At 41.3% G+C, this 20,107-nt stretch overlaps 1 protein-coding gene across 2 annotated transcripts in view; it reads right to left on the bottom strand.

Moving 5' to 3' along the window:
* PTPRT (protein tyrosine phosphatase receptor type T) overlaps positions 1–20,107 on the bottom strand; it is an 889,034-nt gene that overhangs the window by 818,568 nt on the left and 50,359 nt on the right. The gene's annotated exons all lie outside the window — the stretch shown is intronic.

Raw genomic sequence — 20,107 nt, 5'->3', positions numbered from 1 at the left:
GCTCTCCAAAAATCTTTGGAAATAAGTATTCCCAAGACTCAAATTTGGAACAGTGAAAGAGCATCTTTGCTAAACCAGCCATCAGCTGCTTTTAAATTATTCACACAGAAAATTGCCCAAACATTTTGCCTGCATAGAAATGCATTTCTTTCCAATTTAAAACAAAAAGTTCATCTCATTTTTTTTCTAAAGCCTTTATCTTAAAGAAATATGGAGGCTAAACAGTTCTATAATTTGCACTTCATTTGAACACTAATGAAAAGAAATGTTCTTCCACTTCAAACTATTTCCTCAGTCAATTAGACAAATCCTCTAAGTGGAGTTTGTGAAGTGATTCATGTCCAGGAATGTAATTAGTACTAAATTCTGGAACTTGTATCCACTTCACCCGTACTAACCATTATATTCAGGCCACACAGTTAACCAGACAGCATGGGCATTCAGCTTATATGCACATGAGCCTCTGGAGAATAGGGAAGGGGTTGTTTAGTCAGTTCACTAGCTGGGAGGGCCAGTTTGAAAGTACTCTGCAAAAGGCAAACATTGATTATAAGTCAGTTCCTAAAAATATTTGTTCTCTTAACCATCACACTTTGGGTGGAAGGTGAGGCAGTGGTTCTGACTGGTGGTAGTCATTAAAGCTAAGGACAGACATTCAAAAAGCCTGAGCCTGGGTTGGTTTAATCATTGAAGGTTAGTCTAACCTGGCTAGGCTAAACTGGTTTGTAACCAAACAGACATCCCCTCTGGACTGAAAAATATGCAAACACATGCCTGCAGTGGCTCAGGCTAGAAGCTGGGGGGTGCTAGAGCAGCCCCCCCTTCCCTTTTACAGTGCTGAGCTGAGGGAGGGTGTGGCCAGGTCGGGCAGGATGCTCTGATTACAGAGGGGTTCCTTCTCCTGAGCAACCCACCAGGGAGTTGCTAACACAGTGTTTATCACTCCTAACTCAGTGTTTCTCAGCTCCTTAAGAAAACAACAGCCTTTCTCAATTAGTTCAAGCTCTTCTTAAACAGATTTTCCAAGGAAGGAAATGGAGAGACATTACCAGCTACCTGTTGATTATCTCCAAAAACCCCTAACCTGACACTGCTGTCTGCCTTTGTCCTGTCTGCCACAGCCAGCATGTGGTATGCTAGCTAATGCTGAGACATGTCTATGTAAGGCGGAGGAGGTGGGGAGGGAATCCCTGCTTCAGCAGGGAGCGGTGAGAGGGAGGTGGGGAGCAGGAGGAAGCCAGGCATACCCCGCTATATGTGCAGTCTCTGCCGAAGCTGCAGCCAGGGAGGAGAAGGGAGAGCAGAGAGCACTACCCAGCCCAGAGAGCCTGCTATGATCCTGCGGGACTCTGATTTAAGTTAAATCAGGAAGGGGTCTGGGATAGACATTGCATAAACCATTTTGACCCAAATCAGTTAAGTCTGATACTACATTCAACCAGGTTTATCTCAAACTGGTTTCAGCCATTTTCAAACTGGTTTATGTGCACTGAACTTCTGTTATGTTACAGGTTTAAACCAGTTTCTGATCACTTAAACTGGTTTATGTGTAATGTCTGTCCCTAGCCTAAAAATCCCCTACTTCACATAATGGATATTATTCCTAATGTCTTTGCTGAATTCTATTTTGAATAGTCATGTGATCACCCCGGCCTTCCTTCTGCAATTTCAGATAAGTTATTTAGTTGCACTATGCTGTTTAAACTGGAGACAAGTTTTGCACCACAGGTATTTCAGGGGTGAGGAAGATGAGCTTCACAAATATGTACAACATCCTGTAAAGTGAAGTGAGGTCTTCCTAGATGAAAAGTGTTTGAATAATGTTTAGAGTTAGGGCTATGGGAAGGTTAGGAGGTGTTCCTGGAAATAAGATGGCAATCTTGCTGCTTAGGGTCAACCTGAAGGCCACCCTCAAGCTCACAATCAAAGATCTCTTTAAACATAGCCTTCCAGCCTGACCATAGAAACTCTGCTGAACTTTCAGAAACATGATTGATCCTATCTCTGTTTGCCAGGTGTGCTGCCCTGGTCATAGGCAGGAGTAATTTTACAATTCGGTGTTCCTGTCTTCTGGCTCTTCCGCATCTTATCATTTCCTCTATCCACTGTTCAGACATGAAGAGAAGCATAGAAGAAGACACATAATTTGGAGACTCGTTCCAAAAAGGGTTCTGCAAGGATCCAGAGATACATTTTGGTGCTATACTCAATAAATAAGCAGCACAATACAGACAGTTTTGGTAAGGTCTATCGTGGTGATTAAGGGTAACATCAGGGTAGGCCCAAAATGTCAAGATAGACATACCCTGAGTTATACTAAACAGAAATATGAAATATGCATACTTAGGAAAGAAAAATAGAGCAGTAAGAATACAAGGCAGATTGCCATGGAACGTTTAGAGTCCTGGATCAAGGGGGCAATAAGGGAATTTCGATAGTACCAAACATATGTCATAGCATCTAGACTGCAGTGCTAGCAAGCCTGTGCAGAAAGTAAACCCCCAGAAGTCCTTATTATTTGAATGGTTTGGTTCAGTTCCACCCTTTAACCCTCCCATTATTAACAAGCCTTAGTGAGAAATCAGAGCAGTTCACACAGAAATATGATGATACAATGGTAATGTAGAGAAGTCATGCAGATGGATGTGGGAGGAACACAGTCATAGGTAGAAGACTGAGCATCCAGTGAGACACTGAATTTTACAAACAGCTTCAGTTCTATGTCCTGCTGCTTTTTCTTTAAATCAGCAATAGGCTTTGTGTTTTATTAGACACCCCTTCTATTTCTCAGGGCAATAAAATATGGCTTCTCAGCATGGCTGCTAGAACAGTGGAACCGTATCTGATTTGGCTAGCCACAGCAGTTGAATGGTCATTTTATGTAGCATATTTGACTCTTTCTCCCATATGTACACAGATGACAAGGAACTTGCAATTGTGCTTTACCAGCAGTATTTTTCTTAAGAACGTGAGAAAATTAACAGCTATGCCTGTCTAAATAAAGACATTTTTCCTGTAATTGCACTTTCTAGCTTTATAATAGCACAGTTTTTACTACATACACAACGCCGCCAACAAGAAGTGAAGGGGTCTGTGTTTTTTTAAGCAGCTGTCATCTGCTCGTGCATCTGTCACCACTGACAGAACTGAACTGCTCAGTTTGGTCACAAATATGTAAAAATTCATGGTTGTTCAGTGCTGAAACTTCTAGGCAGCTACATGCCTCAAATAGTTTGACTGAAATCTCACTGTGTAAATTAATTATTTAGACCTCCAACTTTTTTTCCTGAGGTTGCATAAAGTTACTTACTGGCTTACCTATATCCCAGCATACAGAATATTTTGGTGAAGAGAAGACAGAGGTGGGATTTAATAGCAACCTTCAACTATCTGAAGGATGGTTCCAAAAAGGATGGAGCTGGACCATTCTCAGTGGTGGCAGATAATACAACAAGGAGCAATGGTCTCAAGTTGCAGCTAGGGAAGTTTAGGTTAGATATAAGGAGAAACGTTCTCAAAAGGAGGGTAGTAAAACACTAGAACAGGTTCCCAAAGAGGTTGTGGATTCTCCATCCTTGGAGTTTTTCAAAACCTGGCTAGACAAAGCCTTGGCTGGGATGGTCTAGTTGGGGATGGTCCTGCTTTGAGCAGGTCATTAGACTAGACTTCCTGAGGTGCCTTCCAACCCTAATTTTCTATATTTCTATGATTCTATGAATATATACCATATCTATCTAACATACAAGACCTCATTACTGGTGTATCTGCTCATCTCACTAGCACCTATGTATTTATGCTTACAAAATCACTCACACAAATTGAGAACCAAAGTAAAAAGTTAAGGGACATATTTGGGCCTAACAATGGCATTTTCTAAGGACCTATGAACACGAACTATCCAAGGTCATGTCAGCAGTTGAAGGTACAGCAGAAAACTTGAACCCAGATCTCTCAAGATTCAGGTGTTAGTTGCTTGCTTGGAACATACCTTCACATACAGAAAGCATGGCAGTAAGAACGTAAGGCAGGTTGTTATGGGCTTAATTATGGGACAGTTGATGAGCTTCTTCCATTCACAGAGAATCCGGCAGGACCCCAAAGCATTCAGTACTTTGCAGATGTTTTCCCAAGATTCATTTTTTTCAAAAGTGCATTTGCTTTCTTTGTTTCCTAACCCACTCGCTTCCTTTAAGGGCTCTGTTAGTTACATGCTCTTTCACAGCTGCAGCAACAGCTCTGATGAGGCAGCAAGGGAACAGAACAGGTGCAGCCAATTTGCGCAATGATTCAGTCTTACAAAAACAAAGAAATTGACCTAAAAAATGTCTAAGCAGTGCTAGTGTCAGGCATATGGCAGAGAATAGGAGAAAGCATTGCTAAGAACCGTACAGCTGAAATTAGCTGCAAAGTCCTCAACAAAATAAACCATTATAAGCATTCATTTCTATAACACAGAGTTTGTGTATATGTGTATCTATCTATATAGATATATAGATATATTTGCCCCTTAGAGAGGCATTAAAATTCCCTAAAATTACCTCAGCTCAAATCATGGTAAAACTGTTTGGTAAATTGGAGACTGTATTTCCTTTCATCCACAATGCACATGCACTTAACACACTGAAACCCAGAGAGCAAGAGTGAGCGAGCATGCAAGCGAGAGCAAGCGAGCATGCAAGCGAGAGCGCTCTGCCCCAGTTTTGACTGCCATGGGAAATATTATTGATGCTATGTAAATTCATGTAAATAAACTGCAAGAATTCCATTTACTTGAAGACTGCAATAGATGGATGAAGATAAGTAGCATAATTAAATCAAGTATAATCTTAATTTATTTATTTGGCAGAAAAAAATCCACGTGAAATAAAATCCATCTGCAATTAAATTAAGGAGCTAACACACATGCAGTGACCAAAATCCCCAGCAACTGATTCAAATCATCCAACTTCCTAGGCTCACTTACCAGAACTTCCCTACAACTTCCATAGAAGGACAAAATTGTCCTTGATTAGATATCTCCGCTCAAAATACCCTGGTCTTGAACACACTTGCATATATGCTTAATTTAGCTACCATGAACAGCCTTTTGATTTCAGTGAAACTACTTACACTAAAAAAGTTAAGCACATGCACAAGTATTTTCAGGATTAGGGCCTAAAATAAATGTCTGTGCACAAAGACTGAACTCTGAAGCTTTTTTCAGAGAGAGTTATTTCATCAAATTAATTTCTTGAGAATAGCTGCTCACTGCATCATTGAAAAGAACATTATTAATATTTCTTGTTATTACCGTTGGTCAGATGAAAATTAAGGTTTATCATCAACTGGACTGGGCTTCTGTAGTTAAGTTTGCAAAACAATTTCAGTTAGAAATCTATTTTCACATACCTGAACAATCTGAAATATTTGCCTTTGGGATTGAAATTTTCCCTGCTTGATCACTTTCTAAGGATGAGTCATCATAAAGTTTCAGAAAAGTTTATTCTTTTCCTTATTTAGTAAGTTGCTTCCAATTTGGGCACCCAGACCAAACAAAAAGCAAGAGCAAAATCTTTTTTTAAAAATGGCCTTGGAACACAAGTTTCAAAGGGGCTCAGCCCTGCTGTTGCAATTTGAATCAATCAAAAATCTTGAAGGCTGTCACAAAATTAAAAAGACAAACAAAAAAACTGTACATTTTTATGAGATACTCCATAAACACAAAAAATATTTAATGAGCTCAATGGAAGCCTTTGAATGAGTAAAGGTGAATGTCCAGGACAGAAGAAAAAGCAACATTAGAGATAACATCTGAAAATTAGGGTACAAGTAACTTGTCTCAAGTCACATGGTGAGAGACAGTGACAGAATCAGTTTTAAAATCCAAGCTTTTTGGCTCCCTATGCCTTAGAGATCATTCTTTCCCCACCTGTGTAATAAAGCATGTGACCAAGTGACATCTAAATGCACATTTACTTGTTTAAAGGGTCTAGCATTTTTTTGTAAAAAGAAAATCATCCTTCTCTACATAAAGGAATGCTTTAGAAGTAAGGAAGTAATGGACAGAAAAGAAGAGATTGCCCTGGAGGAGTGAGTGAAAATCACAGCCCTAGCAAGAGGTCCTTCCCAGCAACCTCTCCAAGGCTAGGGAAAGACATTATACATAAAGTAGCTTAAGTGATCATAAACTGATTTAAACCTGTAACAGAACAGACATTCAGTGCACATAAACTGGTTTCAAAATGGCCAAAACTGTTTGGAGATAAACCTGGCTGAATGTAGTATCGCACTTAACTGATTTGGCTCAAACCAGTTTATGCAATGTCTGCCCCAGTCCCCTTTCTGGTTTAACTTAAACTGGACTCCTCCAGCATCCCAGCATATTCTCTGGGTGGGCCTCTGTGCTCCAGCCAAGGTGGGCTGACCATGACCCTCTGCTCCCCAACCGAAGCAGCAACAGGCAGGTTTGGGGGTCTAGCCAAAGAGGGTTTTTAAATTCCTCCCTTCCTGTGCCACTGGCAGGGACTCAAATTGGGTCTGCCAGGCACTCCCCATGGCCCTTGAGGCAGAGTGAGGGAGGGAGGAGGGTTAGTCTTCCCTCTATCCCCACTGGCACCCAGGTATGCCCACCTTCGCTGCTGCGCTCACTCTCTGTGGTGGAATAAGCTCCCTGCCAGACACCAGCGGGCAGGGCCAGGGGTTATTCCCCCTCCCTCCAGCATCCGGGACAGCAGGGGGCTTCTTCTGCCACAGGGAGCGAGCGCAAAGGCGATGGCAGGCAGACCCAGCTGCTAGCAGAGGAAGATGGGAGAATGACCCTCCGTCCTGCCCCGCTCTGCCTCAGGGGCCATGGTGCCCCACCTCTGCAGCAGTTAAGGGGAAGTGCCTGGCAGACCCCCCTGGGGCAGAGGGAGGAGAGAACTGAACTCCTCTCTGGCCAGTTCAGCCTGGACTAGCCCTGTCCGTCCCAGCACACTTTCGTGCAGCTGAAGGCACGCTCTAGCGCCACCGGGCACCTGGCCGGAGCAACTGCAGATATGTGTTGACAGTTCTTTGGTCCAGAGAGAGTGACTGTCCTGTTACAAACTGATTCAGCCTAGCCAGGTTAAACTAACCTGCAAAGGTTGAATCAATTCAGGCTCCAGCTTGTTGAATGTCTGTCCCTAGCCCAATAGACAGGGGAAAATGTCAGAGCAGGGACAAGGTATCAGCTGCACAACATCTGACCAGCTTTGAGCCATGACTGAAAAAAGAACACATATGCATATAGGCTAGGGTGGATCTAGGGTACAGTTACACCCCCCCACCCCTTCATTCCTGGTCCACCCAGCAGCATCTCTATTCAGACGGCAGTGAGGGAGTCACTGGACTTCATGGCTCGTTATAATCTACCCATTTCTTTCTAAATTCTTCATTCCACCTTCCTGCTGACTTTTTAATGCTAGCTATATATATATATATAAACTCAAGTGTTGAAATAACTTTCAGCGAAGTATTGGGTGTACTGTCAAGATGTTAAAAAAGGCTTGATTTTATAAATCTTAAAGAGATATATATAATTCTAATGATGATAGGACTAAAGAAACAAAATGTTTTGATTAATTTTTGCCTGTTTTGTTGTGTTTTTATACATAATATATGATGTCGCTAATTAATGAACATTCTGATAAAGTTGTATTTGTTTTTCCTTTTATCTTAAACTGAATAATATAGTCCTAGGCCTCTAGCATATTAATAAAGCTTCTGGTCTCTCTACCTGGAGAAAAATGTGCTGTTTTATGCACCCCACCATCTTCAACCCCCTTTTTAAAATCTTAGATCCACCCATGCTGCTGTGGATGGAAGGATTAGTTCCATGTACAACCTGACCCCAGGTTTCAGAACTGGTCCAAGGATACAGCTACAGGCTAGAGTAATCTGGATTCAAGAGAGCATCCTTGACCAGCAAGCAACAGGCAACATAGAATAGGGTATCCACACTACAAGCCTGCACCGTGTCCTTGTGGCAATGACTGGCCCTCCAGGCCAAAAGGTGCTGTGTTTGGCACAGAGACAAATTGCAGATTGGAATCTGAATTCATAATTTGTGTAGAAATTATTAATCTGGGCATTTAAATGTCAGGCTATAGCTGCACCATGCTACTGCTGAAGAATGGTTGCATGTGACACCTGAGCCCCTTTGAATCATCCTTTTTATGAGTAAGGAGTTGCTTCTTTTCAGATAAGTGATGTCTCATTGCTGAGCGCAGCATTTCTTTCCTGGGTTACCTGATGCCTCCTTAAAGATGACTAAAGGGAAACACAGTATTTGGACCTTCTTCAAGGAAAGCAGAACTTCCCCAGGAATGCAATTTTGGATTTGGTATCCACTTCGCCAGCCCCAGGATGCCCCCAGAACACACACACGTGCGCATGTGCATGCGCACGCACATGCACACATGCATGCACACACACACTCCAATAATGTTGCTGTTCTGTAGGAAAGAAAGACATCACAGCTGGTGCAAATGTGCCACAAGAGATTTCCCTTAGAAACTACCCACTAAGTTGGGAACCAGAAGACTGAGTGTAATGGTAGCTCCAAGATTCTCTTATAAAGTGATAAGACCTGCTGTTTAGAAATGAATTGTGTTTCCACAGGTGACACTACTAAATACTGTCCAGTACCAATGCCCTGCTGACCCCTGTCTTATATGAACTCCCCTGTTTGTACCATTCTGCTTTATAGTTTCCATTTGTAAAAATGCAGGCAGTATTGTTTGTGCCTGCCTTGAACTGCAGTAAAGCTGTTCTAGATTCTTAGAAAAGGTTGCTGAAATCCCTAAGTTGTCAGAAGCTTCGGTAAAGAAGGAACACAATGCCTTTGGAGAGGGGTGCCAACGATCCATCAAACACAGGTTAGCCATCTTGTTAGCGATACTAAATAGGTATAAATGCACATGTTCAGTCAGGCAGAGACAGCACCATAGGGAATTTGATGTGGGAGACGGAGAAGAGAGACAGCTCCCTTTCCAGATGGGATAAATCTGCATCTGTTTTGTTTTTAGCTTTGAGCGCTCAAATGCATCTAAAAAACACCCAACCCCCTCTTCCCCCCCAAAACCAACCCCCCCGAAAAACAAACAAACACAGAAGCAAAGGGCTGTAAAACTGAAGACTTAAGGGCTCATTAAATCAAATGGCTAACATTTTAGTGGGTGCATTCAAAAGGAAACGGCCTGCTAAAGTGTTAGTAATTGGTCATGGGCATCCTCAATGCTTGGACAACACTAATTCCCTTGCTATGGCTAATATCATGCTAACACTTCCAAAGCAGCCTCTTTTTTATAGGTGTTATGCAAATTCCCTACACATTGTTATGCAGGAACTTAGCTGGATTTTCCTTTCTTATGGTGACATGCTTATAAGAAAGAAGGAAAAATCTAGGTTTTCTGCCCTTCCCCCCATAAGTGAGTAAATAAAATTTATAAAATGATTCTGTTATCTATGTTCTTAAATTCCAATTTATCAGGTTTTTGTTCCATAATCACTGAGGCCTACTCCATTCAAGAAAATAATAAAAGCTGAACATTATAGCTATTCACTATGAAGCATCCTCGTCGAGCAGCTGCTTCCCTTCTGTGTAAAGCATTCACATTCCAGAATTACACAGCAGTAAAGGAAGCAAGAGTCAACTGCACATCCTGCCAGCAACAGGACAGCACAAAAGGGATGAAGGTGCCAAAGATAATGACTGTTTACAGAGTCACAATTCTCCACCTAAAATTTTCACCTAGGGCTACCACTGTCCATAATGGCAACTGGAGTGCTTCTTTGACACTAAAGATATACCAATACCAAATTCAAATGTCATGAGTAACAGGGTGTGAACAGAGGTAATAGTAATATTGGCATTAAACACATTGGAACATTTTATGCCTGTATAACAGGGCTGTGCGAAGCTTTGGGTGGTGATTCAATTCGAAGGAGATTCGGCCTGATTTGGTGGCTGAATCTCTGAATCCGAATCAAATCAGGGGACCAATTTACAGTTCCGAATTGATTCAAAGCTCTCCGAATCTTTGGAAAAGATTCAGAGAGCTTTGATGTTTTGGGCAGTCCCTGGTGGCTGCAGCAGGGAGCTGCAGCCAACTCCGAGCTGAGGGGGAGGAGAGCCTGGGGGAGGGAACCATGGGGGACCCCTGCCAGACCTCTGACCCCCCATACTCCTCTAGCCCCCCCCGACCCCCACCCACTCCCTCAGCATCCCCATGGCTGCCCCAGCTCAGTACTTTAAAAAAAAGCCCGGGTGCTCACTGGATGCTGCTGGGCAGGGAGAGGGGGTTGATCTCTGCTGTCCCATGCTGCCCCACACTGCATGGGGGGGCTCTGCCACGAGCCCCCCCAATTCTGCCCTGCTCCCCCAGACCCCCATGGGTGCCTGCCTGGGCCAGCTCTGGCCCTTTAAGAAAAAAAACCCAAGAAAAGCCCCAGGACTTACCGCTCCTGTCGTGGCCTCGGGACTTTGGGAACTTGTGCAGAGCCCCCCATATGATGCAGGGCAGGAAGGGTGAGTGCGGGGTTTTTTTCATTTTTTTTCTTAAAGGGCCAGAGCTGGCCTTGGCGGGGCACCCATGGAGGGGCTGGGGGAGTGAGTGGGGGGAGGCTCGGGAGGCTCATGCAGAGCCCCTCATGCAGCATGGGGCAGTGGGGGAGGGGCAGCGGGGATTACCCCCTGCCTGGCAGAACCCGGTGAGCCAGGGCTTTTTTTTAAACAAGTGCTGGGAGCTGGGGCAGGCGGGACAGCCATTGCCGGGCTGGGAGAGTGGGTGGGGGATAGGCCTGGCCTGGCTGATTTGGAGATTCTGAGATTTGGCAGCAACCAAATCTCCAAATCAGGTTCAGCCAAATCGAATTGGGACAGTGATTCGAATCATCAAATCAACTCACTGTCCCCGGAATCAGCTGAATCCAAATCTGAAGCGAAGACTAGCTGCTTGACACAGGCCTGCTGTATAACTATTACATCCAGCCACTCCTCTACTGGCATAAGTGGAGCTAAGATACAGTAACTGTAAACCTGTATCATTCAGGATTAAGGTAAAATGGTTCAACTCCTTTATAATGGTAAAGGAGCAGATAGACATAACAGTTATGGTACAACAGCTAATACACATTCCCATGTAGGAAGACCCTTTCCCCTTCTAAAATTGTTTAAAGTTATATCTGCCCACTGCCTCCATTACTTGTGTGAAATTCATCCTGTACAAGGGGCCTGCTCAAGACTTAGACATCACTGCAGTACCACTTACATCAGTTTTCAAGAGCTCTGTATTAACAGCATACCCAATTGGCCTAACTTAAGACATGGCAGGATATATTTATGGCATGGCATACTTACTTATACTCAAGTAGTGAATGGATCTTCAGTGGACCTTCTGCACTCAAGTGAATGTTATTTTTGGACCTAGTCTTGTTCCATCTACTTCTGAGCCTTGGAAAACCTTGGTTTGCAACTTATATACAAGACTCAGGGCAACTTTACACTGATAGTCATGAATGAGCAACAGATTAAATGACCAATCACAACATACACTTCAAGTAGGGAAGGGAAAGAAACAGTCCATTCTTTTAGTTACTAAGTAGAAAGGAAAACTTGGATAAAGTTCAAAAGGAGAAAAGACTGACCCTGCCAACCTACCTTCATCCCAACCCCTCCCTCCCTCCACCTCACAAAGATAATATAATGACTCTGGTATGTCACTGTAAAGATACACAACGTACCCTACCACTGCTTCTCCCACAGGAAAGCACTAGGACCACCCTAAATATAGGTCTCATACCCTGTACAGAGAGACAGTGAAAGCCACATAATGACCAATAATCTATAATCAAGAAAGGTTTTATGCAGATTTTTTCCAGAAAAAAAAGATCAATGAGTATGACAGTTGGTTCAGTCCTCCAGCACCCCACAGTGCACTGTACCTTCCATCCCAGCCTCCTAGTGGAAGAGCTGGAACTCTGCATGCCTCGGGGTCTCCAGAGGTTCCCAAAACAGCAGAACACACAAGGGAGAACTCTCTGGCTGTCTGCCCCACACTCCCCTCAACCTTAGTGGAGCACTGTGAGATGCCAGAGGACCAAGCAACCTTCTATCACACCTCCTGGCTGGAGAGCACTACCACTGCATATTGTCATAGCAATTTTGAAGCACCCCAGCAGGGCTGAGAGCTGCACATCTGAATGACCCTGAAATGCTCCACATTTGGATCATTTCAAATGCACATCTGTCCAAGCACTCAGCCAAGCTCCCGAAGGACAAGCATCTCCAGCACAAAACCTGCGATGCTGGCTGGCCAGTCTCTGTAAAGAGTACAAGCAATAAGAGGACAAAAAGACCTATGTGCTCACTCAGCCATAGAAACCCCCTCTATGAGACATACTGACAGGTTAATATATGCAGTAGGAAGTTCACACTGCCAAGGCTATGCCAACTGCCAGGTACTACCCTGCATGTTGCCAGTGCTATGTTTTCTTTTAAGCACATTAAAAAAAGCTTAACTAATAAATATGTATTAGACAAATCAAACCAAGTGTTTCCAAGGAGTTAGCAGAGTCTCTTGTGAGCTGGACAAGCAGCTGTAACACATGTTTTTTAAATACTTTTTAAGCTGTTGTGATTTATCAGGTAAATAATATATTGGCCAAAATATGCATCTAAAATATACCAAAATAAGTATTCTAAGCAAATGAATAATTCATCTTTCAAAAAATGTTTGGACTAGTTTGTAACTAAATAAGCATTTACTTGAGGCATAAAGCATCTCTAAACTCTTTAATTCTTTTTCAAAGGGAAACACATTTTAATCTAACACAAGGCCTCCACCCAATAAATATGAACAAAAGGGGTCTTAAAGAACTATTATAGAATAAACATTAATTTACTTTCTGCTCAACTCAGCTTTCACCCTACCTTCTTGCCTTACAGCTTAGTCCTGCAAACACTCCTAGGTTTGTTCCTGACAATCAGAATGTTTGGACACTTTGTAAGTTTTCAATTTGCAGCTCAGTTAAAGAGGCTCTGATAGCTAACGTTTATTGGCAATATATGTCGCTTCAAAAAGAACTGCAAAACAACTGATAATAAGAATTTCTCCAAGAGCTAACTGCCTATAGTTATTTGCATAGAAGTTACAGTGCAGTCTGTGATAGAGCCATTGGGCAACTTTCAGGAAATGTTATTTAGTCCTACTGATTCAGCCACATTTTTGCAGTCCTGAGAGGTTTAGATAGCACATGGAAAATCATTTAAAACTGTTGGTTGTTTATCCAAACTTAAATCAAACTCCAATCACTATTATTTCCCAACCCTAATTATTATTCTTTACTTCCTTAGTAAGCTACTGTTTTTAAAAATGCAGAAAATAAAACATACATATAAATAGCATCCACTTTGTGACACAGGGTAACTAAAACTAGGAACTCAATCCCATCCCCTGTACCTACTCAGTGATGTTTTCTAAGAACATAGACTGAAAACCAGCAGATTTAAATTTGCGCTGACTGTCTATGTCACAACAATAGAGGCAGCTTTAGGTCTATGAAACTTGGGGAAAAAATCGTCTTTGTCAGTGATAAATTCTAAGTCCCTCGAGCTGTGAACAGGCCTTGTCATTCTACAAAAAGAAGTCAGAGACACAGAAAAGGCAAAAATTTACCTTGTGATCAAACCTGGGATCAAATCTGTCTTGTTGCTACACTTACTGATCTAAAATATAATTGTTTTAAGCATTTCTAGGGTGTAATGAAGATGCCAGATAAAAATCCGAAACATCTTGAAGCAACACTGGAGGGGAAAAAATATCCTTAGATTTATATGCAGCTGGAGGTGTGTGGGTGGTGAAAGTGTCTGAAGAGGGTGCAAATTTCATCTTCCCAGTTACTCATCACCTTAAAAGACACTTGCTTTGGGCAAAGAGAGACACATTACAAATTCTTTACCAATTTCTCTTGAAAAACACTGAGAATTTCATTTTCTAAAATAAAAAATGAATGAGAGAGGCAATGCAATCTCTTCATTAATGAAAAAAAATTCATTCAGTTGTGTAGTGTTTGTGTGTATGAGTGTGTATGTATATGATACACAAAATTAATAATTGTGTGTGTATCAAAATGTAACAAAAATGACAGTGGCTTTTCAAAAGACAAAAATGCATGCTCTCCAGCTTAAAGTTGATCCTTCCAGAAGCTTTCCATTCATTTTTCTGTAGAATAATCAATACTTCTATATCACAGTAGTACTTGCAATTAAAGTAATTTATACTTACAGGATTACGTATTCATGCACATGCATTATTTTAAGGATCAAGTCCTGCTGCAGTCCAAGGTAGAACTGCAGTGTTGAGCCCAATGCCCTTCTGTTCAAAGCCTAATATAAATTATAAGATGCAAGAGGGAAAAAGAAGTCTTAATACTGTTTCTACAGCAAATATTAGACCCTTGAATAGTTTATGCACAGAGGTCAAAACCTGCTTGCCCTTTAAAATACCATCAGTGAAGGGTTCTTTCTGACCCTAAACATACAGACTACTTCGGTTGCAACACAGATTTAAATTTCAGGTGGCTCCTCCAATGAAAGCACAGTAACAAAGACTTCACAGGAGCAAACTGCTTCACACCTGCCTACCTATTTTCCACTTCTGCCAGTCAGACATATTTACCCCTTTAGTTTGTTTAGGCAGAAGCTACCTTTCCATGATTTCTGATAAGAGACCTACAAAAGGATACAATTTATGTGCATTTGTGCTGAGAACAATGACTTTCCTATAGGAGAAAAAGCAGCATGCCAAGCACTTGAGTGGCTACTATATGGCCTCAAGTCCTACTGCAGGATAGCAACAATGACTGAGGAATCTCCTCTCGCATTTCACCCGTTCTCCCAAATTACATTAGTGAATATTTTGAGAAGCCACCAGCACACAGCAGCAATGGATCACTGCTTCACCTGGAAGCAGGTACTCCAAAAAGCAGCTGCAATGCAGTCTAGTTTGAATGTATTTTTCAAGACATTCTGCACATATGGTAATCTAATCCAACCCTTTTGGGAATATCTTGACAAATGCTAAGGAAGATATCCCAGCTCCAACTCATCTGTTCTGAAACATTATATACAAAGCATTTAATACACTCTCTAATGCATCTAAGCATAGCATAGATGTCATGAGGCTACCATGTTTGTAACCCCCTAGTCCTCAACAACCCAGCCATGGTAGAAATCAGAGCAGCAGGAGGTCTAATCTAACTTCAGTCATTGGGCCAGAGTCTGTTGACATTGTGACAACAGAGATCAGGCAAGACAGATATCTATATGATATGACTTTCTATTTCTGCTCCACAATGCCAGAAAAACCAATACATATGCTTAAGCCACTTGCACCAGCTTTTCACAGGAAGATATGTAAGGCACATCATCCCAAATCTAATGCCACAGTTTTATTAAAGGTAAATATACATTTTCTCACATTACTTGAAATTAAAAAAAATTCTTAGTTTAAATTATTTTAAATCTTACCTCCTGAACCATGGAAGGAAACCTTTAATCAAAAATAATTTGTTTGGTTTTATTTTTAAATCTCATGCTACTAATACATATGCTCAAATTAAACCCAAATTTGAACTCTCAAAGAGCCTACAAATGATCCTGATCCCCTTTCAGTATCTTCTAAAAATCATAAGAAATGCATTAGTCAACTTCCTAATGCATGCATTCCAGTTGCCTTGAGCACCAATCAGGAATACATTCACTTTTAATTCCAGGCTACAACCCTCTCTGGTTGTTCCGGCTATAATTAGACCATCATACCTGAAGGTACATCTCAAATCTTTGAACTATTTTTTTTTCTCTACCAGTGAAATAAAACAACGAAGTTAATGGGCAAAAATGGGGCCACATTAGAAAGTCATTACAGTCCTGTGGCTCATCATATCAGGGTTTGCCACAGCTCCTCAGGCCATTATATAGCAGGTGGTGAGCATTTTATAGAGAGGACAAACTTGCAGAGGCTCACAACAAGTCCTGGGGTGCTTTAAACTAATAGGCACTGAGCACCAGTTTTAAGGCGTCCTAATCTTAAAGCCACGACACCCTCCTTGTAAACCTATTACTGCTGACACTGAAACCAATGCTGACCAGCTGCCTACCACAATATGGTCTCAATGTGTGATGTTATCGGATCAAAGATTTACACAGATTTACACTCAAGGTCACCTGAAACACTGAGTGTGGTTTCTGCTTCAGGCTTTAAAACAGTATAAGAAATTTCATGTATAAGAGCATTATGCCTTGAAAATAAAGTTCTTAAGACTTAATTTCAGATTATGAATTCCTTATTTGAAGCATATTTCCTGACCTAATTATTTTTGAGAGAGTCTTGTGGGGTTTCCTTTCTTTAAAAAAAGAAATTGTCTTATTGAACTTATTGAATATTCACAGTTCTATTTCCATTTGAATGGTAGCCAAACTCATCTTTGAGACTTCCTCTCAAAATTATTAACTCAAAAGAAATATTTCTGTATGATTTTATTTTACATGTTCTGTCTAAAGGCTTTTTGAGGTCCAAGAATTCAAAGTATAAACTACCAGTTCATTGTGACCTGTGTAGCCAGTAGACAGTACAAACATTTGTACAACCACAACAAAGGAAGTCATGAGCATTACATACAAAAAAGCATTTGAAACATGAATTGTCAGATCTCATCAGATGATAGGATTCCAAAACTGAAATGTTTAGGTATGAGATGTTAATTGATTGATGCAGTGTGCATCTACAGTACATGAGACGTTTTCTGTGCAGTTGCCTAATTGTGCAGTAAATGCCTCATCATCTACACATGCACCCTATTAAGGCAAACAAAACTAAAACTCGTGTGGGTAGTACTTGTAAATACAAGTCGAACCCTGCTCCAGAGTTTTTCCATGCTCAGCAGTGCACGTGTAGACGCTGACCTGGCTGGCTGGGGCACAGGCGCTTCAATGCAGGGGCTGCCGTCTGGTTAGCCCTGTGCTTAAGCACCCTCATGCTCCAACCAGCCCTTCCACAGCATGCTGAATCCAGTCAGAGCAGCCCCGGGCTGGCAGGCTGATCCCCCAGGTCCCCTGCCAGCTGGAACTGCTGTGACCAAGCAAAATGCGCTGCAGTCTGGAAGCACATGCAGTTGCATGCGAGATAGCAATAAGCTAAAATATAGTTATGGCTATATGTTAGTAGGCACATGTAAATGTGTCCACAAAACTTGAACTTCTTCAGTGTCACATTTTATGTTACTATTAGACTTACATGAAAACAATGATGCAGAGATCAGGCAAGATCTTTGCAGAGATCTTTGCTTTTAATTTCTCTTTTTACAGCCACTATTTCGAAATGCTTTTTAAAGAAGTTGGTTCTGCAGCCATTCAGTTTTGGCACCACTACTTTCAGGTTCAACACCAGCAAATATCCAATGAAAGCCAGAATATGGACTGATGCCATTGCCATATTCATACTGAGCATCAAGAGGAAATTGCAAAATAAAATGATCAGAAACCCTTCTCCCATTCAGGCACCCCAAAACACAAGTATATTTCAGCAACGCAAGGTATATGGGCCCTTGAGGCTATTCATGTTCTTGGCCCATCTCTACTTATTATTTGTGATATTCAACTTCATAATCAGTAGGTAGATCCCTCCAAACGGATGGAACACATTCAGGAAGGGCCAGTAGAGAGGCGATGTTAATAAAAAGAAAATCCCCTCCTGTCATTTTAAGGATGACAGGAAGCAATAGAAGGCATTTTATGACCACCATAATGAAGTTTTCACTCATTGAGGTTTTATGTTCATTATATTTTATAGAATATGGAAAAATAGGTAGAAGAAAACAGATGGTGATCGTAACCTGACCTCACATGGGAAAAAATGAAATAAAAATAGACTTCAAAAACAAACAGGTTTAATGAATTATACAAAACACTAATCATCCTTCAACACAACTGGAAACTGACTTTCCTAATTACAAACAGAAAGCAAAATGATAAAGAGACTCATGAAATGAAATAACCTGGGGAAGGATATCTGTACCTGGTGCATTGGCAAGATTATATATATTTTTAATTTCCTTGTCTATGTGGAAAAACACCTGGAGCCAGGTTATGTACTATATTCTCATCTCTATAATGGGGAAATTAAGAAGTAATTAAAATGTACTGGTGTCAGCAGACCTGGGTCAAAATTTAGAAATGGAATTTAAACACCCTAAAAATTTAGAGGTGTTCATGATTTGTGGATATGTGATGATTACACATTTTGAATAAAACTTATAATACATAAAATGCTTGAAATATCACTGATCTACTGAAGGAGGAAATGTTGATTAACAGAACAATGTTTTAAAATATTTTTAAGAGGGTAAACAAAATGACTCTGGCAACTATCAACCTGGCATTAATCCCTAGCAAAATAATGAAACAGCTGACATAGGACTTAATTAATAACAGATTAAGGGAAGGTAGTATAATGAATTCCAATCAACATGGTTTTATGGAAATCAGGTCCTGACAAACTAACTTGAAATAATTTATTAATTAGATTATAAATTGGTTAACGTAACAGTGTTGGCAACTTTTGCAAGGCATTTGATTTGCTACCACATAGCATTTTATATAACATTTATGATCAATAAAACTAGAACACCTAATACAACACAACAAATGGATTCAAATCCGGCTAAGAAATAAGTTTTAAAATATAAGTCTACATTCAGATTCATCATTAAGCAGGTGCATTACTTCCAGAGTCCATCAGGGATTGGTTTGTGGGCCTTACCATAATGAAATTTATAAATGAAAGACTGGAGGATTGACAAATAATGTAGAGGACAGGTCACTAATGCATTGCAATAAGCGTTAGGTGGTAAGCTGTGTGCAATCAAACAGTAATCAATTTTATGAGGCCAAATGTAAAGCTATGTATCTAGGGACTAAGAAAATAGGTCATGCTTACAGGATGACGGCCTTATCCTGAGAGGCAGTAACTACAAAAAAGATCTTGGGCACCAAAGCAGATGATCAGTTATACAAGCTCCCAGGTGCTGAAACAAAAAAGACTACTGTGATCTTTGGAGGTATAAGCAGGCAAACACTGATGATGTGGACAGATGTAACACTTAGGCCATTGTAAGCACACTTTAGCAAGAGCCTAGAACAAGGGTGCATAACACCTTGCCCACTGTTACCTCTCAGCTCCATGTTCTTAGGGAACCCTGGCCCAGGATGCAACCTGTCTGACTCACAAAGACTGCTGCCCCCCACCTCCCCTCCTCTACCTAAACGAAACTGACTAAGATGCAGTGGGAGACACACCTAAAACCCTCCAGTTAAGGGTGACAAGAGTGAAACAACTGCCCTAGGTTTCATTTGCATCTGAGATGGAACCAGATGACCATTCATTTACATGCGAGATGGAGAACAGAATGCCTAAAGCAGACATTGCAGTGAATTCTGGGATCAGAGAAGCAGGGGAGCACTGCATGATGGGGAATCTGTGTTCCAAATGCTAATCAACCCACATTTACACACACCCAGCTCAGCATTTATCAGACCAGTTCTAATCTGGATTTACAAAGGACTTTCCCCCCCACACACACACCTTTCTAAGTTTAATAGGCATCTCGGGCTGGACATTCCCCAGTCCTACTATGGGAGGCCTATTTAAACTTGATTGACTAAAGCTCGGTTGCTGGGTTAGGGAACGAGGAGGCAAAGAAACTGAGTCAGAGGGGGTATGGGCAACATTTGAACAATGGTAAAGGGTTCATCACAGCATCCAACCTGTTGGAGTTCTGACCACAAGTGTTGTCATACTTTTCCCAGGACGACTGGTGGAAGTCCTCTCCACAACAAGTTATGAACACTCCAATAATTGCCTTAAGTCTGTTAAAAGACTATAATAAGATCTGGAAAAGTCATGCTAAGCTGAGGCTTGTTCACAAGTAAAAATCCAAAACCCTCAGGCTGCAAGCTATCTATTGTTTCTGAAGAAACCATGAGATATCCCATCAGTATATCTGCTATCCATAGGAATTTCAAGCTGGCTCCCAAGTGTCTGGTTACTCC

The sequence above is a fragment of the Alligator mississippiensis genome, chromosome 9 (genome assembly GCF_030867095.1).
Source record: "Alligator mississippiensis isolate rAllMis1 chromosome 9, rAllMis1, whole genome shotgun sequence".
NCBI lineage: Eukaryota > Metazoa > Chordata > Crocodylia > Alligatoridae > Alligator > Alligator mississippiensis.
This window is presented reverse-complemented; position numbering and strand designations above follow the sequence as displayed.